This window comes from Balaenoptera borealis (assembly GCF_965194805.1).
Source record: "Balaenoptera borealis genome assembly, chromosome: 15".
Lineage (NCBI taxonomy): Eukaryota > Metazoa > Chordata > Mammalia > Artiodactyla > Balaenopteridae > Balaenoptera > Balaenoptera borealis.
In genome coordinates this window covers 2,451,285-2,473,561 of record NC_138871.1, presented here as the reverse complement: position 1 = coordinate 2,473,561, position 22,277 = coordinate 2,451,285, and the positions used below count along the sequence as shown (strand labels likewise).

The window sequence follows — 22,277 nt, the reverse complement described above, 5'->3', positions numbered from 1 at the left end:
GCAGGCTTCTCATTGCGGTGGCTTCTCTTGTTGCTGAGCACGGGCTCTAGGTGCGCGGGCTCAGTAGTTGTGGCACATGGGCTCAGTAGTTGTGGCACGCGGGCTCAATAGTGTGGCACACGGGCTCAGTAGTTGTGGCACATGGGCTGTAGAGCGCAGGCTCAGTAGTTGTGGCTCCCGGGCTCTAGAGCGCAGGCTCAGTAGTTGTGGCGCATGGGCTTAGTTGCTCCGCGGCATGTGGGATCTTCCAGGACCAGGGATCGAACCCGTGTCCCCGCATTGGCAGGCAGATTTTTAACCACTGCACCACCAGGGGAGTCCCTGTCTGTGGTTTCTTGAAAGTCAATGCTATGTTTGAGGTTGAAGTGAGACTGATAATTTAAAACTGGCCTCGATGAGATAAAGTGACTTTTAGAGTCAGCCGTGCTGTGCTCTGGCACCCACAGCCGGTGAGCAGGGCCGAGGGGATGAATCGTCTTGCTCAATGTCGAAGACAAAAACCCGAATCTGAGGTGCAAGTTTTCCACCCCGCCTTCGTTACTCCCAGGGCTTTCCGTGTCCTTCTGTAGCGCAGCCGTCAAGAGACCAGCCGGATGCCAGCCCCAGTTCTGTCTCTTAGTAACTGGTAGGCAGGATAACGGCTTCCCAGCACCGTTCATGTCCTAATCTCCAGAATTTGTGAAGGGCCTTTGCAGGTGTGATTAGATTAAGGCTCTTGATACGGGGAGATGATCCTGGATTATCCAGGTGGCCCAATGTCATCACGAGGGTCCGTAACGTGGGAAAAGGAGGCAGGAGAGTCAGAATCAGAGAGATTTGAAGACGTGACCGTGCTGGCTTTGCAGGTGGGGGAGGGCCCACCAGCCAAGGAGCACAGGCGCCTCTAGAAGCTGGAAAAAGCCAGGAAACAGATTCTTTCCTGGAGCCGCCAGAAGGAACACAGCTTTGCCCACACTTTGATTTTAGCCCACGGAGACCCCTTGCAGACTTCTGACCTCCTGAACTATAAGGTAATAAATTTGTGTTGTTTTCAGACAATAGTTTTGGGGTAATTTGTTACAAAAGCAACAAGAAACTAATATAGTAACTATGTCTAAGATACTTTTCTGGATTTCAGTTTGTCCTCATCTGTCAATTACCCGTAGCTATTATTATTGTTGTGGCTGTTGCCTTGTTGAATCCTCCCACGTATTTAAGAGGTTATTGTTATTGTTATCTCTTTTTTAAAGACAAGATTCTGGGAGGTTGAGGTCTCGGCCTGCTGTAAATGGCAGAGCTGGGGACAAAACCCAGGCAGCCTGACCCCCCAGCTCCCACTTTTCTCCCTGAACAAACTCCAAGTGCAGCGGACGTTTTTGAAATGAGATTCAAGTTGTGGACAGGGAAGCCTGAGACTTGGACCCTGATAAGGATACTTTGTAAGGGTATTGATACATGAATGACACTGGAAAAGCCTCTAAGAATTCAAATGAAATTTATGACGGTGGATTGTTGGAGCCTTCGTCTCTCACAGATACTCATTCAGCGCCTACACGTCCCTTTGTGGGTGTGCATGTGTGAGATAAGTGATTTGAAGAAAAGTAAATCAGGGCAAGGAGCTAGGGAGCGGCAGAGGGTGTGATTTCAGATGGGACCCTCGGGGCTGGCTCTCACATGTGGTGTGATTGAAGGATTGAAGGAGGGAGGGAGGCGTGTGGTTTCCTTGGGGGAGAGCCTGACCGGCTAGCGCACCAGCAGGTGCAAAGGCCCTGGGGCAGGGCCATGTGTGGCACAGTTGGGGTAGGGCGGTGGGACGGGAGCATCCTAGGTGGAGAGGGAGGAAGGAAGGAGATGAAGGCAGGTTCCGGGGCCTGGATCCTGTAGGACTCTGGAGGCTATGTAACACTGGAATTTATTTTGACTTGGGAAGCCATTGGAGAGTTTTGAGCAGAAGAGAGACCGGTCTGATATAAGTTGGAATATGAGAGCGAAATTTAAAGAGAGACGTGAGGTTCAATGGAGCTCACGTGGGCTTCTGGAGCTACCCGGCTGCTCCTGCCTGAGGCTGGCTGAGGTTTGCTGACACTTCCCAGGAGATAGAGAAGTGTGTCCTGGCAAAGTAGAAACAGCTCAGGGCGGGCTCCAGGATCCTGCCAGAGCTCATCCCCCGCCAGGCTGGAGGGTTCGTGCTACTGCTGCTCAGAAACGGTGGCCGAAGGGCTTATCATTCTTCTGTCCAAACTGCGTTATTCAAATGATGTTGAACTTGCCGGTATGAATTCCGACTTGTAGAGAACTCTATCTTAATTAGAAGGTGCTCCCTCAGCCTTCCTTGCTGCCTTGAGAGTTTTTCCATCTGACAGTATTTTAGATGTGGGATTGTGGTCGTAAGTATTTCTTCCCTCACTCGGACGGTTGTTCATGCAGCTTAATGTGATGCCAACAAGTTTGCACCTGTTGATAGTGTTTTTGCGTGTTCAATTTGCAGGAGTAGAGAGAGGTGCCTAAAAGGAGTTTGTCTCACGCACTTTCAAAACCTCTGAGCTTTCTTTGTGTTGCACACACATGATTATTTTTTCATGGAACCTAACTGATTTGGAAGTCTTGTGGGCCTCTGTCTTGATTTAGGGGTTGGAAGGACATAATAGCTGGTCTATAATTCACTGTAATTAAAATTGGGGTTTTGAAATAAGGGGACTCCTCTCTCACCTGCTCTTTCGTCTCTTGAACTATATTTGAAGGGAGCAAAATGTTGTTGTTTCCTAATAAATTAAGCGATTCTTAACAAAATTGGAGAGTTTTTTAAAAAGGAAGCTTACGGCATTTAACATTTATCATCTCCACCCTCTTTCCCTTCCCCCGGCACACAAACACACAGCACACACACAGACACCACACCTCCCCACCCTGTACACACATACGGCACACACTGCCCCATACATACACAACACCCCACACCACACACTCGCACACACGCCCAGACAACACACACACACACACACACACACAGAGCATCTCTGCTTCCCGAGGGCCCCGCCCTGCACCTGGCAGGACAACCTGCCCCCCTTTCAGAATTCCTTACTTCCTGTCTCCACACCACAGTGTATGCAGCCTCTACCCAAGTACTCCCTTCCTGCTCCAAGTAACGTTCCTCAGGAGTACCAGCCCCCATTCCTGTAACATTCCCGCAGGCCTTCAGCGTGCTCCTGTGCTTCTAACACCAGCTGGATCCCAGGCCCTGTCTTTCACTGGGTTGCACTTTCTGCACTGATAACACTTTTCTAAGCCTGCCTCCGTGTCTGAACGTAGGAATAATAACAATAACAACAACGATAATAATACCCACGTGTAGGCTGGTTGTACGTTAGATGAGCCAATACATAGTTCCTGGACATGGTAACCACTCAGTAAATTTTACCTCCTGTTTCAAGAGGCTGATCATTCTGATAGGTTATTTACAGTTTTTATAATTGGTGGCAATAATTAGAATCCTTTACATTTGCGTGGAATTTTGCCATAAAAAACTTTCATGATTAGTCTCCGTGTAGAAAACGTAGCAAACTATTTAAAATGTGGAGAGAATATAAACTCACTACTAATCTTATCCCTCAAAAACAATAATTGTGTATATTTTGGTATATTTTTTCAGTGTTTATATATTATATAGGTTAAGATCATTAATTATAAGACTATAGCTTTGTATTCTGATTTTTTAAATTAAAAATTCTGTGCAAACATTAATTTTTGATGATTGTACATCTTCCATACCTTGGCTATATCATAATTTATTTAACCATACTTGGCTTTTGAGCGATCTCACTGTTGACCATTTTAGTTATTACATATAATATGTTGTCATATAACTATTTGTGCCTTCATATTACCCATTTTATCTTCCTACAAAGGCTATGAATTAGAGAGAAGTAGAATAATCAACACCATTTACTTTTCTATTTTGCATTCATGCTAAATCCTGGTCAGGATTTGTCAGCACAGACCTGAACCCAGGCAGGAAGTGCTCTGGTGACCTCGACTTCCATGAAGACAGTCGGTCCCCCTGCCCCTTCAGGTGCCCTCCATGCTGAGCAGGCAGGTCCCAGGCAGAAAAAGAGGGCTCACTTCTTAAAAACCAAACGAAAACTCTTTCTCTTTCCCCGTAAAACCTAATTATGCAGCCTTCTTTTTTTCTTTTTTTAAAAAATTTATTTATTTATTTTTGGCTGCATTGGGTCTTCATTGTTGCGTTCGGGCTTTCTCTAGTTGCGGCGAGTGGGGGCTACTCTGTGTTGCGGTGCGCGGGCTTCTCATTGCGGTGGCTTCTCTTGTGGAGCACAGGCTCTAGGCACGCGGGCTTCAGTAGTTGTAGCACACAGCCTCAGTAGTTGTGGCTCGCGGGCTCTAGAGCGCAGGCTCAGTAGTTGTGGCTCACGGGCCCAGTTGCTCCGCGGCATGTGGGATCTTCCCGGACCAGGGCTCGAACCCGTGTTCCCTTGCATTGGTAGGCGGATTCTTAACCACTGTGCCACCAGGGAAGTCCCTGCAGCCTTCTTAATAAAACACCTGGAGCATATTTTATGTGTTGTTGGCTGGATAGGGTTTTACTTCAGTTTAACTTTTCAGTATTACAGTTTAACTGTAACAAGGTCTTCTGTTAAAATAAATTTTTATCTGTCTTTTATCTAAAATTTCTCTTTTAGATTTAAACAAAGTCCCAAGTTGTAAAAATGTCCTCAAAGTTAAAACTGATTTTATTTTTATAGGCTTACACTTAAAAACATTTAATGATATTTATGAAATATATCTGTTAAATATCATATTGCTCAGAACTTATGTTTCTTTCTGTTTTTCAACCTTACGTTGGTATATTGGAGACTAAGTATGAAGACTGACAAATCAATGATAATGAAAAAAATCAATAAAACAAAATTGAGGGGGGAATAAAGATCCAGGTCCTAGACGGTTGAGTTGTTTCTCTTATTCAGTAGGTAGCATTAATAGTGTAGAAATCAGCAGATCATACTTCGAAACAAGTTATATGTTGATAAAAATTATTTATCTAAATCTCATTTTATGATTTTTTTATGTCCCACTTATCCAGCTATTATGGATATTTTAATATTCTGGCTAAATGAAAATGTCATAATTTAGTATATAAAAAAATTGAAAACCAATTTTCAAAGAATTAGAGCTTGAATGCACAGTAAAAATACACTGACTATACATGGGACAAAAAGTAGATTACCAAATAACCTGAACATATATATATTTTTCCTTAATTACAATTTATATTTTCCCCCCAATTTATTGTTTTTGGATTCATCTTAATCTGTATAACATAGGGGGAAATTTTCCCCTCTCTTTTAAAGCTAGCATTAAATTAATGGTTGATGTTACAATCAAAGACCTCTTAGAATCAAGAAATAGTTAAGATTCACAATGCAATGCTGAGTTATCTTTGAGTAGTAAGACTGCACATCATTTTCCATTTTCTTCTCTCTGCTGGTTTGTACTGCCTGTGGTGAACATATATTTGTACAGTAAGAAAAAACAAAAGAAAATATAAACACTATGAATATAATTTCACCTCTTTCTTTTGTGGTGTTAAAAACAAGACAACAGGGCTTCCCTGGTGGCGCAGTGGTTGAGAATCTGCCTGCCAATGCAGGGGACACGGGTTCCAGCCCTGGTCTGGGAAGATCCCACATGCCGCAGAGCAACTGGGCCCGTGAGCCACAACTACTGAGCCTGCGCGTCTGGAGCCTGTGCCCCGCAACAAGAGAGGCCGCGACGGTGAGAGGCCCACGCACCGTGATGAAGAGTGGCCCCCGCTTGCCACAACTAGAGAAAGCCCTTGCACAGAAACGAAGACCCAACAGAGCCAAAAATAAATAAATAAATAAAGTAAATAAATAAATAAGTCAGGAGCTCTTTAAAAAAAAACCCAAGACAACAGGCCCCAAATGGAGTCACCTATTGTAAGCCCCACGTCACCAAACTGAGACTTCATTATAGTTTCCGCTCTTCCAGAAATGGAATCTTAACCCAGTCAATCAGGAATGGCTTGACCAGGACTGGTGTGGTCACCTGCCTGATAGACCCCTGCCGTTCCCTAAAGGAAAGTAAACTTTCAATAACCAACTTGCTTTTTTGCCGAGGACAACTTCCTTGTTGCCATTCCCTTCTGCCAGGAAAAGTCTTTCATTTTGCCCAGCTCCTCAGACCTTCTTTCTACCTGCTGGATGGGACGCTGCTTGATTCATGAATCATTGAATAAAGCCAATAAGATCTTTAAAAGTTTACTTAGTTGAATGTTTTTTAACAGATGTGGAGAAGAGAATTTAAAATCAGTGTTTCTCGGCCATCTATCCTTAAATATGAAGTGTTTTAGGACACACAGTAGGAGGTGTGTAGGTGCCTGTGTTGGAGCTGAGGGACGCAGAGAGAACGGCGTGGCCCAGCCTCAGGGACCCCAAATCAACAGAAGCACTAAGAAGATGATGAAATCTAAAGGTGCAAAATGTTCTCGAAGACAGGCGAGATGGGGGGGGGTGGTGAGCGGTCAGGGTACACTTTATGGGAAAATATGCAGCTTTTCATGGAAGTGATACATTAATATTTCCTTAATATTAGAAAAAGCCTTCAAAATGTAATCATCTGAGTTGATTAAGTTGGCTACTCCATTAAAAACAAAAACTTTTTTTTTACAGTAGAATGGATCCCAAAATGTAATAGACTATTAAAGCACATTTTGTTGTTATAAACCCAGCAATAAAGCAAGATTCAAATAACATTCCTCAAGAAACAAAACAATAAATCTAAATAGAGCAAATACCTGATAAAGTAGCATTAGCCTATAACACAGCTATTAATCTATCTTTTGACCTCAGAATTATTTTTAAAAAACTGATGTCACAATTTTTTTTCCTTTTAGATTGGACCTGATAAAATGCCTTGCTTGAGGTCTGGCTAGAGGATGTTTATACCTATGATACCTATTATCACATATGTGTCATTCTATCAGTATTAACATTATTACGCGGATGGCCGAGCATTAGAACATTCCTCAGTACTTTGTCTTTCGCATATATCCTGCTCTAGAAATTAGTAAAATATTAATGCATTTCCTTTGTAAAGCACACAACAGTGATCTGTACTTTCAAACCATCAGCCGTAACAAGTCATCTTGTATAAACACACTTCCCCAGCATAATCAGACTTATCAGTAACTTGCCTTTTTACCCCAGGCCATCCGGAAATTCTGTCAGGGAGAAGCAGCTCAAGGGCACTGTGGTTTTTCCCCCTTCCAGTGTTGATTTTATCATTTTTTTTCTTTTTCTTTCCTCTTTTTTTAAAAAAAACTTTCCGGTGTCAAAACTCAATGCAGATTCCTGATTCCCACTGAGAGAGAGTAAGATAAACTAGGGTTCCTCCAAGTTTTTTTTTTTTTTTAACATCTTTATTGGAGTATAATTGCTTTATAATGGTGTGTTAGTTTCTGCTTTATAACAAAGTGAATCAGTTATACATATACATATGTACCCATATCTCTTCCCTCTTGCGTCTCCCTCCCTCCCACCTGCAAGTTCTTAAGGTCCCGGTGGGTACCTGCTGCAACTTTGGGGGCAGCAGGAGCTTAGCTGCTGGAAGAGCCAGCTGTCCCTGCCCCCTGGGTCCTACTTGGGTCTGCGGTCCACAGTGCCAGAGAGCTCCCTCCCAGGGCTGGACAATCCCTCTGCACAGCTGGGGTACAAAGCTGTGCAGACACGAGAGGAAGGATGGCAAGGGAAGGGAAAGAGAAGAGAAACCGGAGCCTTACCTGTCTGCTTTCTGCCCTCCAGCCCAACCAGGGGGGACAGCGGCTGGAGGTCAACCGCCCTGTGGGTTCACCCCAACGTGCAAGCAGCTGCTGGCCAGCTGGGCTATAAATAAGGCCCCTCCAGAGCACAGGAGATAAGAACCCAGCCCCTCGCTCCTGCAAGCCTTTTAAGGTATGCAAATTAAAGGAGCCTCAGCCCCCAGAGGGGAAGGGGCTACCAGCTCCCCATCTGGCCTGCCGGCCTCAAGGACATCCCAGGCCTGGCACGTATTCCTGCGGCGGGAGGGGAGGGGAGAGCCAGGGCGCCAGGGAGGGATCTCGCTTTGTCGGACAAGTGGAAGAGCCTCCGAGGCCCCATGCAGCAAGCTCCTGGGGGTTGGCACTGAGGCACAGAAGGGGGAAGAAACTTCCCCAGGACACACAGCCCTCTGTGGCCTGAGTGGAGTTTCAGCTGACCACCACCTTCCCCCGCAAGCCCCCCCTAACCCCACCCCGGCTTCAGGGACATTTGTTTGGGTGGAGATTCTGGGAAGACCAGGGATCAGTCTAATCACCACTGGGCCTCCGGGAAGCTAGGAGTGAACGCATTTACAGAAAGTCCTGGTTGCCACCCTCCCCGCCCCAGCCTGATGGTGAGGGTTTCTGGAACCTCAAGTCACCTTCTTTAAAGAAAATGCAATCTTCCTAGAGCCTTTTCAAATCATTTGTTGGGAGACAAGGGAGAAGACTAATTTGGGGGAGCGACTGTTTCTGATTCATCCCTAAATTTCTCACTCATTAAATTTCTTCTGAAAGGCATTTCATCCGAGGACCGCTGTCTGTGTTACGGCAGTGATTCCAGGTGTGGGGATTTATTCTAAGGAGAGAACCATGAATGTGGACAGAGATGCAGCTACAGGGACATTTCTTGCAGCTCTTTTCAGAATTGGGAATAGCTGGAAACCACCTGAATGGCTAAAAACAGAGGCCTGGTTAAACGAGGACAAGTATGTCCATAAAGGAAACACCCTGCAACCTTAAATGCCATAGCAGAGGGTTTAATGATTTAGAAACAGTACTATGATAATTGGTACTAAGAAAGCAGCCACTTTAAGGGGAAGATGGGGTATTTGCAGTAAGTGACCACACGCAGTCCCCAACCCCCAGACCCTCTGAAAGAACACGCCCCCAGTGAGAAAACGAGGCTATGGCTGGATGGTCGATTTATGGCTGATTTCATTTTCTTCTTTGGCTTATCCACAATCTCTAAATTGTTTACAGTGATCTCATTTTGCTTTCATAATAAGAACTGTAATTTCACTTATTTTTAAATTTAACTTTTATTGGAGTACAGTTGATTTATAATGTTGTGTTAGTTTCTGCTGTACAGCAAAGTGAATCAGTTATACACATACCCATTCTTTTTTAGGTTCTTTTCTCATGCAGGTCATTACAGAGTATTGAATAGAGTTCCCTGTGCTCTACAGTAGGTTCTTATTCGTTATCTCTTTTATATATAGTAGTGTGTATATATGTCAATCCCAACCTCCCAGTTTATCCCTCCCCCCTTTAATTTCATTTAAAATCGAAGTTTCTGAGAATCAGAAGAGAGCGCTCTGTGTCCCTGCATTAATGAACCCCCATTTATTTTAGGATTACAGAATTCCTCAGAGTCTCCCTGGTCTTTGGAAAGACCTTTATAGCACTCAGCAGCCTTTCTTCATGCCGATACGATCGATGTGATGAAGCCAGGCCAATAGGGTCCCCAAGAGCGCCCGCCAAGGCAAGGTAAGTCAAGAGGAGAGAGAGAGAAAAGAAAAGAAAACACTAAGAGAAAGAGGAGTTAGAAAATAAGAGAGTGTGTGTAATGGGGGTGATAGAGAACACCCACAGCCCCAGATCACCCCATCCAACCTAACATCCCCACTCATACTCTGACCACGACATGACAAAGGCACCTCTCTGCCTTTTATTTGTAGGATTTGTACGTTCTGATGACAACTTCCTCTTTTATTGTTTTTGACTTTAGTGATGACTTCCAAACCTGTGTGGTCGAGCACATTTCACTGCTAGGTGTAAGGGGAAGAAGCCTCCCTTCCCACTGGGCTCCCGGGTCGTGGTACAGAGGGGCCCCATCCTCTCACTGCCTCTCTCCTGATGCAGAAACCAGAGGGGTCTGCCCCCTCTATGAAGAGGACCTGGTCTAAGGCACAGAACGGGTAGTTTCAAAGCGCTGTGTGGAGTCGCTGTTACAGGATGGGGCCCTGTAACAGACCCCACCCAGGGCCAGAACCTGGAGGCTGAGGAACCCTCCAGACAGTTCTTTGGAGCTTTCAGAGCCCAAGCCCCTCTTGGCTGGTTCCCCTAAAGTCTACCTAACGCCTGCCTCTGACTTCAGTGCTAACTCGTGGCCATGGTGAGAAGGGGGGACTCCAGCCGCAGGCCAGTTTCCCAAATGAAACAAGAGGTCAGTGCAGGGTCGGGTTGAATGAGGGCTTCTCTTGGAGGACACGGGCCTGAGGCAGGAACTGGGGTGCCCACGTAACGGGCGGCCTCTGTAAGGGCCGGTTTAAGGACTCTTCCTTGAACTCCAGGAGTGCTCTCAGAAGGATCCTGGTGTGACATTCTCCCTTGCTCTGTGCTGGCCCACTCTCCTTCGGGGGGCACACAGTCCTGGAGGCGGGTGGGACGTGATGGACTGTGTCCCCTGGAGCAGACACGTATGGGGGCTGAGGCCCAGGATTCCGGACTGTGGCCAGGACTGCGGGTGCAGGGAGAAGCACTGAATGTGGATGAGGCGCTGCCTCTCTCCCACAGTATCACAGAAAGGCTGACCTGCATTTCTTGGTCCAGTTTCCAAAAACTCGGGGACCGAAACTGACGGACATCGAGGTCTGGGACAAACATTTTGATTTATCCAGCACCTGTGTATTGAGCCCGCACTGGGAACCAGAACCAGGAGACACAAGGGTAGAGAGATGATGGAGACCAGCGGCCCAGGACCTCCGGGACCTTTTTCCCAGCCACCAGCACTGCTACTGTCTCGGCTCTCAGGCCCTCTGCCCAAGAGGTCAGGAAATATCCTTGTTCATCCATCTGTACTATTCATTCTTTTAAAAAAAAAAATTTTTTTTTAATTAATTAATTTATTTTTAATTTTGGCTGTGTTGGGTCTTCGTTTCTGTGCAAGGGCTTTCTCCAGTTGCGGCGAGTGGGGGCCACTCTTCATCGCGGTGCGCGGGCCTCTCACTATCGCGGCCTCTCTTGTTGCGGAGCACAGGCTCCAGACGCGCAGGCTCAGTAGTTGTGGCTCATGGGCCCAGTTGCTCCGCAGCATGTGGGATCTTCCCAGACCAGGGCTCGAACCCGTGTCCCCTGCATTGGCAGGCAGACTCTCAACCACTGCACCACCAGGGAAGCCCCATTCTTTTTTTAAAAAATAAATATTCGTTGTGCTTTTTCCATGTGTCAAGCACTGTGATAGATCTGGGAGCGTCAGCCCTGAACAAAATAAAAAACCTCACCTCAAGGAGCTTACAGTCTCTTGTGAGCTACTGTCGCAGCCTGAGCCCCTCACCTTGAACCTGGAGCGTCTTTCTCTCCCGGTCACTGTTGCTGCCATTTCCTGCTGGGCTACCACTGTCATCTTCTTGTGGACTGCTGCCACCAGGGCTCCCTGCTCTGGGGTGAGCAGCCTTCATCCTTCTGTGGACCTGGCCCTGCTGCTCCTGGAACCTGCCAGGGCTGAGTTTTGTAAGTTGCCGGCGGGGCGCCTCTCCCAGCCAGCTGAGTGCAGCCCTGGGCCCTGCTGCTGAGGCTGGGTGTCACCAGGGCTGTCACCGGGCTGATTGCCGCTGGGACAACCTTTTCCTCCTTGCCCTCCCTGAGTGGGAAGGCACAGGGGTTAATGCACCTGCCCCAGTGGGAGGGAGCTAGTCTCTTCTGCCCTGGACAGATTTTCCCTCGTTGGATTAGCAGATTCCATGACAGCGGAAAATGAGCTAACCAGGCAGCCAGAGAAGGACAAGCACAGGCCGGGCGCAGGGGCGCTTAGTGATAAGGCCAGAAGCTGCAGTGAGCAGCGTTTTTGGAGGAGGGGCAGGGAACAGCATCAAGCCCTGCTCCCTTGTGCTGGGAAGCTCTTGGATACAGAGCCCGCGGGTCGAGGCCATGCGGGGGAGGCTAACGAAGCCCGTCTCCTGCTGACTGTCTATCCACGGAGCCAGGAGGACAAGGCTGGCCTTTGCTGCCGCGTCCTTGTCTGCTCCGTGCACTATGACAGAAATCTCTCTATAAACATTCCTTCCGCACTTTCCGGAACAATAAACAGGCAAGAACGGCTGCATAAACGTCCAAGAGTATAAATACGGCTGTGAACAGCTCTGGAAAGTTTCAACCTGAAAAATAGCATCACCATTTCTTGGTGTGAGAGAATCCAGACATCCCTTCTTTTGAACTTGGCTTAGGCTGAGCTAGTTTGGGTGTTGAAATGAACCAGCTTACAGAGTCAGAGAGCTAACTGAGCCATGACTGGGGTCTCAGGGTCCTGATAGCTACCACAGGAAGAAAGCTCATACATGCTCAGCACTGGGCTAAGCTTTCCTCATTTAAGAACCCCTGGATCCGACCCATCCCTCTGCTTCAAGTCACATGCCAAAGGCACACAAAATGTTACCCATAGCGGGAAGTATCATTCCTCAAACTCCACCTACTGTGGACTCTGATATTCTCTCCCCTGAATCCCTATCAGATCTGCTCTTACCATGTTCATCTACACCAATTCACATTGTTGATAACAGCATCGTGATTCTCTGTCTAAGGTTATCCTCTGCCTTTGTTCTCTGGCTTTTGGTTGGGTTTGGCCAGTAGACAGTACCAGCTGAGGGCAGAAGACAGGAGAGTGAGGTCAGGCCCTCAGTGCCCCGTCCCCACTGTGGTTGGCTCTGTCCCTCTAGGGAAGCCCTCTCCGGGCTCTGGTTCCTTCTCCTGAACTCTAAGGGCTGAGGGGGAAATTGTTACTGAGTCCAAGCCCACTCTGCTCACCCCACAACAGGCCAATAAATCGTAGACGAGGTGCTGAGGCAAGGAATAACAACTTTATTCGGAAAGCCGGCAGACGGAGAAGATGGCAGACTAAAGTCTCAAAATAACCATCTTATCGGGGTTTGGATGCCAGTTTCTTTTATAGCACAGAGAGGGGGAGGAGATGAGGAAGTAAAGTAAAATTCAGGCCATAACATTTGCAAATATCCCCTGGAATGGCCAACCGCGGGGAGGGGATGAGTTAATTTCTTGTTCCTTGCCGCCATCCGCAGGTGGACAGGGTCTGGATGTTTCCCTGAACAAAGGCACTTTGGTTTAACCTTCAGGCAGAGGGGCAGGGTTCCCCAAGGCAGGCCATTGTGTACAGTCTCCTTTCAGTGAACAAAGGCAGCGGAAAGCAGAGGTGAAAGTAAAAGAAACAGAGCCAACATGGAGTCAGATTTGGCTCTTCCCCGTTACACGATGACCTCCGCAGTTGCCAACTCAAGGTCCTCACTCTCCCTTACTGGTTTCCCTAACTGCCCACACCTTTGGAGAGAGTACCTTTGGTAAAACTCTCCTCCAGTTACCTAGGTCAGGTGTGGCCTCTCACCTGCCTGGACCCAGACGGATGCAGAGGAGAAAGACCGAGTGTCTTGAGAAGCAGGTAGAGAGTGGCTCCCGTGTGCCCCCAGCCCTCGCCCTGCGGGGCTGTGAATGAAGGGAGGGCTGGGGCGTGACCAGGAGATGGTGTCCAGTGATGGGACTGCCTTACCCGCAGTGGGGGTCCACACAGTCCTCCAGATTCTGGACCAGATTCAGGAAGGAACCCAGTACTGCCAGGGGGAGAATTTCCTACTGTGTTGTGCGGGGATGGGTGCCCAAGGTCCTCATTAAATTACTCTAAGGAAAATAAAGTGATATTTCCTGCATAGCTGTGTTTCTAGACCGAGATGTGCACCTGTTTAATGACAACTCCACCTGCCGTTTATTGAGCCCTTGCGATGTATGAGACACAGTTGCGGCTCGGCCAGCGCGTGTGGGGCAGGCCTAGAAGGCCGCGACCGCCAGCTGCAGTCGTAACAGGGAAGAGCCAAATCTGACTCCATGTTGGCTCTGTTTCTTTTACTTTCACCTCTGCTTTCCGCTGCCTTTGTTCACTGAAAGGAGACTGTCTGTACACAGTGGCCTGCCTTGGGGAACCCTGCCCCTCTGCCTGAAGGTTAAACCAAAGTGCCTTTGTTCAGGGAAGCATCCGGACCCTATCCACCTGGCGGATGGCGGCAAGAAAGAAGAAATGAACGCATCCCCTCCCCGAGGTTGGCCATTCCAGGGGATATTTGCAAATCTTATGGTCTTTTTACTTTACTTCCTCATCTCCTCCCCCTGTCTGTGCTATAAAAGAAACTGGCATCCAAGCTTTGATAAAATGGTTTTTTGGAGACTTTAGTCTGCCATCGTCTCCGTCTGCCGGCTTTCCAAATAAAGTTGTTATTCCTTGCCTCAGCACCTCGTCTCTGATTTATTGGCCTGTCGTGCGGTCGGTAGCACAGTTATGCTGGTAAACACCACGCTGCCTGCCCCTTCCCTTCAAGGGGAGCCTCGAGAAGGAGCTCGGAAGCCTGCGGAAACACCACTGTCCTTACTGTGCAAGCCCTCGGCTCTTCACCTGCCTCTTCTTCTTCCGCCAAAGGGGTGGTGAGGGGACCTCGGAGCTGCAGGAGGCTGAAGGCCTGAGGGCAAACCCAGCTCGGCCCCAAAGAGAGAGGGGGCCTCCACAGCAGGGGGCCGCCGGTTCACAGGGGCCACCCGAGTTCCTGGCAACTTCCCATTTGCTTGATGCCACCTGCTGTCCTCGAGGGGCTGACATTTGAAGCCAGACCAATATAAAGATGGAGAGAAAGCACACCTTCCGCAGGTGGACACTCCCTCCCACCTCCTCAGATCTACCTGTCAGCTCTGCTCACTCCCGCATTCATAAAAGCTGGAAGAGAAAAACAAATATCATATCATATCGCTCATATATGGAATCCAGAAAAATGGTACAGATGAACATATGTGCAAAGCAGAAATAGAGACACGGATGTAGAGAAGAAACTTATGGATACCAAGGGGGGAAGGAGGGGGTTGGGATGAATTGGGAGATGGGGTTGACACATATACACTATTGATACTGTGTAGAAAATAGATAACTACTGAGAACCTACTGTAGAGCACAGGGAACTCTACTCAGTGCTCTGTGGTGACCTAAATGGGAAGGAAATCCAAAAAAGGGGATATACGTATATGTATGGCTGATTCACTTTGCTGTACACCAGAAAGTAATGCAACAGTGTAAAGCAACTATACTCCAATAAAAATTAATTAAAAAATTTAAAAAAATAAAATAGAGAAATTCAAAGAGAAAAAAGAAAAGCTGAAACTGAAGAGCCCAGAGAGGACATAATTACTCACCTTCTGCTTCCTGCATCATCAGAGAGGCACGCCTCATTCCTCTCCCAGGTGACTACAGCATTTACTGATTCTGCTCTGATTACCCCTCTGATAGCTGCCCCATCTGGACGGACCGGGGCAGGCCTGCCTTCCTCAGAACCCAGGATAGCATCCCCTGATTGCCAAAAGCCCATGTCCAGCTGATGTAAGCAAGAGTGTTTCATGAGGGCTTCCCTGGTGGCGCAGTGGTTAGGAATCCGCCTGCCAGTGCAGGGGACACGGGTTCGAGCCCTGGTCCGGGAAGATCCCACATGCTGCGGAGCAACTGGGCCCGTGAGCCACAACTACTGAGTCTGCGCGTCTGGAGCCTGTGCTCCGCAACGAGAGGCCGCGATAGTGAGAGGCCCGCGCACCGCGATGAAGAGTGGCCCCCGCTCGCCGCAACTAGAGAAAGCCCTCGCACAGAAACGAAGACCCAACACAGCCATAAAAATAAATAAATAAATAAATAAATTTAAAAAAAAAAGAGTGTTTCATGAGTCACTCAAAGTACAGCCCTCATAACTCACGACGCAGTTGCAAAGTCATTTTAAAACGTCCTAAATGCCCAGACTTACGGATACAAGTTCAGGAGGAAAACCACAGGTAGATACATTTTTAAATGCGAATATTTTTATTGCAGTAGAATATACATAACATACAAGTGACCATTTTAACCATTTTAAATGGACAGTTCGGTGGCATTAAGTACATTCACGTTGTTGTGCAACTGAAACTGTGCACCTCAGATTGGGACTTGAACCCACTCGGCTAGGACTCGAACCTGGCCAAAACTCACAGTCTTCCAACTGAGATCACACACCTGGTTTCAGGACATATTGAAGCTCAGGTTCTTGATGTCTCATAGCAGAAAGAATTCAGCGAGAGACAAAGTGATAGGTAAGAAGTGGATTTATTTAGAGAGAAACACACTCCACAGACAGAGTGTGGGCCATCTCGGAAGGTGAGAAAAGCACCAGGGTCTGGAGTTGTCAGTTTTTATAGGGGTGGGTAATTTCATAGGCTAATGAAGGGGAGGAGTATTCCAGTTATTTTAGGAAGGGGTGGGGATTTCCAGGAATTGGGCCACCACCCACTTTTTGACCCTTATGGTCGGCCTTGGAACTGTCATGGCGCCTGTGGGTGTGTCATTTAGCTTGCCGATGTGTTACAGTGAGCATATGCTGAGGCTCAAGGTCTAGTGGAAGTCGACTTGTCCGCCATCTTGGACCCATTTGGTTCTAATCAGTTTATGTCATGTCCTCGGGCTATGTCTTTCTTTCAAAGGTTGTGCCCTGCCCCCTTCCCTCCTGTTTCACAGCCATCACCACCATCCCTCACTGGCACTTTTCGCCTTTCCAAACGTAAACTGCACCTATTAAATATTAATTCCGCATTCTCTCCCCCCCCTCCCCACACCAGCCTCTGGCAACCACCATTCTACTTTCTGTCTCGACAATTTTTATTACTTTAGGTACCTCGTGTAGGTGGAATCATGCAGGATTTGTCCTATTGTGACGGGCTAAAGAGAACAAAACTATTTTTCCTTTATGCTCTCACATTTCACTTCCACACCAAATGCATTTTTTTCCCCACACAAACCAATTCTCCAATCTTCTGTGAACACCACCTGAGTGTCCTACAACTCACGTCAGTCCTGACACTGTCCGGCTGGACATAGCGTCCGATCCCACAGGTGAAGGGCTCAGGCCCAAAAGGCTGCCCCCCACTTCAGAAGCCTGTCCCAAGTCTGGGCCTCCCTCTGACTTCTGACAAACTGGCTGTGATCAGAGTTTCCCATGACCACCTCCTTCAGTTCTACAATTTGCTAGAATGGCAAACACTTTTCGTATGTTTACATGTTTAATATGAAGGACATAACTCAAAAGCAGCCAGATAGAAGAGATGCATGGGACAAGGTGTGGGTAGGTGGCACGGAGCTGACCACCCTCCCAGCACCTCCCTGTTCTCCAAACCCCGTCCTTTGGGGTTTTCTGGAGGCTTCATTGCACGGGTGCAATTGTTTACATCATTGGCAGTTAGAGATTAAGTCAACTTCCAGACCCTTTCTCCTCCTCTGAGGCCGGGAGTGGGGCTGAAAATTCCAATCCGCTAATCACATGGTTGGTTCCCTTGGCAACCAGCCACCCCCATCCTTAGGGGCTTTCCAGAAAGTCACGTCACTGATATAAACTCTGGTGTGGTTGAAAGGGGCTTGTGAATAACAGGACACTCTTTTCACCTTTACCCTCTGAAGCTATTTCAGGACCTGGGACAAAACCCAAATATGATAACAAGGGATGCCCCTTTGCTCTTATCACTTAAGGAATTACAAGAGTTTTAGATGCTCTGGCCATAAAGCTGGGGACAATATATATACATGACTGTACATCTCACACCGGGTTACGTCAGGTAGCACAAGGTCTCCAAGGTGCATCCACATTATAGCAGGTATCAGAGTTTCCTTCCTTTCTAAGGCTGAGTAATATCCCATTGTATGCACATACACATTTTGTTTATCTTGTTAGAAAGAAACCACAGTACCCACATGGAGTCATTTGCCTCCAGGACAGCAATCAAGACAACTGCAGGGGCTTCCCTGGTGGCGCAGTGGTTAAGAATCTGCCTGCCAATGCAGGGGACATGGGTTCGAGCCCTGCCAATGCAGGGGACACGGGTTCGAGCCCTGGTCCACGAAGATCCCACATGCCGCGGAGCAGCTAAGCCCGTGCACCACAACTACTGAGCCTGTGCTCTAGAGCCCGCGAGCCACAACTACTGAGCCCATGTGCCACAACTACTGAGCCCGCACGCCTAGAGCCCGTGCTCCGCAACAAGAGAAGCCACCGCAATGAGAAGCCCGCGCACCACAACGAAGAGTAGCCCCCGCTCTCTGCAACTAGAGAAAGCCCATGTGCAGCAACGAAGACCCAACACAGCCAAAAATAAATAAAATAAATTTATATAAAAAAAGAAAGACAACTGCAGTTTCAATCTCTCCCAGAAATGTGACCTTTAAACAGACAATCTGAAATTTCAGCACTGGGGTGAGGTCATTTGCACAAGAAGACCCCTGCCCTTCCCCCTAGGGGAAGGTGACCTGCCCTGAAACAGCCCTTTCTTCCCTTTCCAGCTAGTAACTTCCTTGTCCCGCCCCCTCCTTCCACCTATACAAACCTTCCATTTTTTACAACTCCCTGGAGCACCTTCTACCTACTAGGAGGGGTGCTGCCTGATTCATGAGTCATTGGATAAGGCCAACTAGATCTTCAACTTTACTCAGCTGAATTTTGTTTTCCATCATCCATTTATCGGTTGATGGACACGTGGGTGGCACAGGTAAATATGTGATTTCTTCGTTAAGTCATCTCATACTCTTTAGACTAAATACACATAAACATAATTGAAGAATCCGAAAAGTTTGCCCCTTGTGCCTCAGTTAGGAGAAACGTCTGAAGAGTGGGCGTTTTGTGGATATTTCCCTACCTTAAAGTCCCCAGTACCAGTGAGGGAGCATAAACCAGTTTGTTTAAAAATACACCTTGAGAGGCTTGACCGCTGAGGCTCTCAGGGGAGGTGAGACGGTTTCTTCTTCAATGTAAGGGCTGTAGAGTTGTCTCCTGCTACCTGCCAGGCTAGAGGGACGAAGGACAGACCCGACTCCCAGGAGTTCTCGGTGCAGCCTCACTCCTCACATCGCGTGGTCTGTGTTGGTCCACGACGCGGGCGAGGCCTGCAAGGCTGGCTCTGGATCTCCTCGCCCAGATGCACCTCCACCCCCGCCCCTGCCCGCTCTGCTCGCGGCAGGACCACGTGGCCCCACGGGAGCCTCCCCTGCCCCTGCGGCTGCTGCTTCCGAGGGCGCAGCCGCTAGGGGGCGCTGGCTGGGGGACAGCGGGACAGGCAGGTTTCCCCGATGCCCACGGCGGTGTCTCGGGCCGCAGGTGCCGCTCTTGCCGCGGGTCCGGCGTCCTTCGGGGGACCCCCCGCTTCTGGGGCTCCCATGGAGGCGCAGTGGCTTCCTCCTCACCCTCCCAATCTGGCCTCTCAGCGCCCCCTCCAGAGCCCCTGTGGCCACTCCTCGGCGTTAAATCCCACTAAATTACCTAAAGTAGATTTTATTTCCCTATTTAGACGTTTCCAACTGTTTCTAGAAGTCCAAGGTTTTCCGTTCATTAAAGTCTCATTATATACAAATATCTGGACAAATTAACAAAACCCGTATCCCTGTCCTCTGAGTTGACCTAATTGATCTTTTCATGTTTATGTGAACTCTGTGTCCTCCAAGACACGCGGAGGGATGCTTTGAGAAGGCGAGTTCCTTACTTAGCTTTCATCAGTCAACATATACAGCCCTTTGTAGAGGGAGTTAGCTACATGGATCCCAAGTTAGGGAAGAGGCTGCTTTGGCAGCTGGAAAGTAGGAGAGCCCAGACTAGCTACGGAGAGGGCCTGGAAACTGGAGTATATCTACACTAGTCACTCATTTAATTAATCACTTTGATGCATGTACCAATCAGAAGAAAGAGATACTGTACTGCAACAGAAAGAATATAAAATTAATAAGTGGTAGTGAACTGCGTCAAGTCGGTGAATGGATACCGGTCAGCGGGAGAGCAGGGGCGTGGCTGGTCACAGAGGGCGTAACCGGTTCATGAAGGGCGAGCAGGGAGGGGCCGGGACTGCGGCACCCAGGCCAGATGCAGGACTTCCTTCCACGCACCAGGGGCCGCAGGTGTGCAAGGTAAGGGGCCTCGTGAACATCTAGTTAACTCACAGAGCTGTCGGTCACGTGAGCGGAGACACGGCAGGTGCTCAGCGCCCAGACTTCCTGAGAGCACAGGTTTCCTGCTGCCCCACCTGTTACAGCGTCACCAGGAAGCAAAGGAGGCTGCTGTTGATACGGTGGAGCCTCAGGCGGTCTGGCCAGTGCTGGCCCTGGAGGTCTGTGGACACACTGGGGAGGGGGGTGGTGGTGCAGGGATTCTCATAGTAACAAAGCATGAGCTCCCCAGGCAGTGTCCAGAGTTGTAGATGGGCGTGATTCCCCCCAGAGGAGCAAGTGCAGTGAACCCAGAACAGGGAGGTGGGACCACACACACCATTGCATCTGCAGAAAGCAGGGGTGTGGGCAGCTTAAAAAGCTGCTCATGGGGCTTCCCTGGTGGCGCAATGGTTAAGAGTCCGCCTGCCAATGCAGGGGACACGGGTTCGAGCCCTGGTCCGGGAAGATCCCACATGCCGCGGAGCAGCTAAGCCCATGCACCACAACTACTGAGCCTGCGCTCTAGAGCCCACGAGCCACAACTACTGAGCCCACGTGCCACAAATACTGAAGCCCACGTAACTAGAGTCCGTGCTCTGCAACAAGAGAAGCCATCGCGATGAGAAGCCCGCGCACCTCAACGAAGAGTAACCCCCGCTCGACACAACTAGAGAAAGCCCGCAGGCAGCAACGAAGACCCAACGCAGCCAAAAATAAAATTAATTAATTAATTAATTAAAAAAATACATAAATAAAAATAAAAAGCTGCTCAGGTGGTTCTAATGAATCTCCACGTCCACTTCCATCTTCCCCATCTGAGAACTGGCCTCAGAGGCATTTAAAACAATCCTGTCTTAAGTAGAAACTAGAGAACAGAATCTCATATTCCTTTATCACGACTGCCACAGTATAGAATTTAAGCCTTACTCTATCCAACAAGAGTGTAGTTGGGGAGTTCCGTTCATTTCTTCATTCATTCCTGCATTATTCATGCCTTCATCACTCAGGGAATCCTCACGGTCACCGCTCATGTGAAAGGTGATGTGCTATCACACACAGCCCTGGGCATTCTTTCCTCACAACGGCTTCCCATTACCTCAGAAAACCTTTGCCCTGCCATGCTAAGGAGAAATTTCCCCATGAAATCCATGTTTAGTGATTCATTCCTGACCCCCGATTGACTTCTATTCACCTTGTTTTCCCTTTAGCCACTCTTTAGCTTTGTGTAGCAGAATTAAAAGTTTGGGTCTCGGATAGATGAAATCGTAGAGAAAGAAACAAACAAGAAACACGAGCACCCTGAGGTCCCAGGAGGGGCTAACTTTTCAGATGGCCGTCACCGACAGTAGCTTGAGCTCACCTCTTGAGCACAATTCAAGACGTGGGGCCCTAAGTGAGAAAGAGGTCTTGGAGGCAAGGCCACAGCAGCTGTTGCTGTGATAACTGATGTTTATTTTCTGTGACCATGTGGAAGTCAGTGCTGGCCCCAAGCTGGTAACCTGAGTCTGGCACTGGCCTGGCCGAGCGCTGATGGAGAGCTTCTGCAGCCACGGTGACAGGGAGAGGTTGAACGTGATCCCCTAGCACTATGAAGAGAATTCAGGAACAGGAGTGGACACTGGCTTGAGAGGCAAAGACTAGAGAGAGTGTAAGTTACCAAGTGAAACACAGAATTTCTGAGTTTGGACGCTGGATCCATCTAATTGTCAGAGGCTGAAACATCCAGTGGGCTCTTTCTATAATCTCGAGATAAGGGAAGACATGGAATATTAAAACACTGAATTGGGCCACATTAAATGTGGGCAAAAAATATCATATGCAAAGGTTAAAAGGCAAACACAAACTGGAGAAAATATTTATACATATATGATCAAGTATTCATATACCTAATGCAGTTTGCATAAATTAATATAAGGTAAATAATCCAATAGAAGAGTACATAAAGCTGATGATTTAGCAAGCAACCACCATAAAAGAGGTCAGTGACCTTATTTAAATGTGTCAACCTCACTACTAATAAAATAAATGCAAATAAAAGCCAAACTGAGATGTCATTTTTTTCTATCAAATTGGGAAAGATTAAAAGTTGACTTTACTCAGTGTTGATGGCTCCAGAATCAAAAGGCAACTCCCTGTAACTGTCGGTGGGCGTATAAATGAGGTCAAGTTTCTGGAGGGCAGTTTGGCAAATGTTTCTTAAAATTTAAAATGAGCACGCCCTTTCATGTAGAAATTCCACTTCTG

The 22,277-nt window shown here is 48.0% G+C and overlaps 1 protein-coding gene and 1 long non-coding RNA gene across 2 annotated transcripts in view; one reads left to right on the top strand and one right to left on the bottom strand.

The window, feature by feature from the left end:
- FHL2 (four and a half LIM domains 2) overlaps window positions 1–7,899 on the bottom strand; it is a 55,875-nt gene extending 47,976 nt beyond the window's left edge. Inside the window, exon 1 of the mRNA XM_082357474.1 lies at window positions 7,796–7,899. The gene's annotated coding sequence lies outside the window, so the exon portion shown is untranslated. The remainder of the gene's footprint in view (window positions 1–7,795) is intronic.
- Window positions 314–19,858, top strand: LOC309612135. Its single transcript, XR_014235003.1, has 4 exons — window positions 314–1,010; window positions 9,428–9,562; window positions 10,628–10,844; window positions 17,797–19,858. It is a non-coding gene; the product is annotated as an uncharacterized lncRNA (long non-coding RNA).
- Window positions 19,859–22,277: the final 2,419 nt, after the last annotated feature.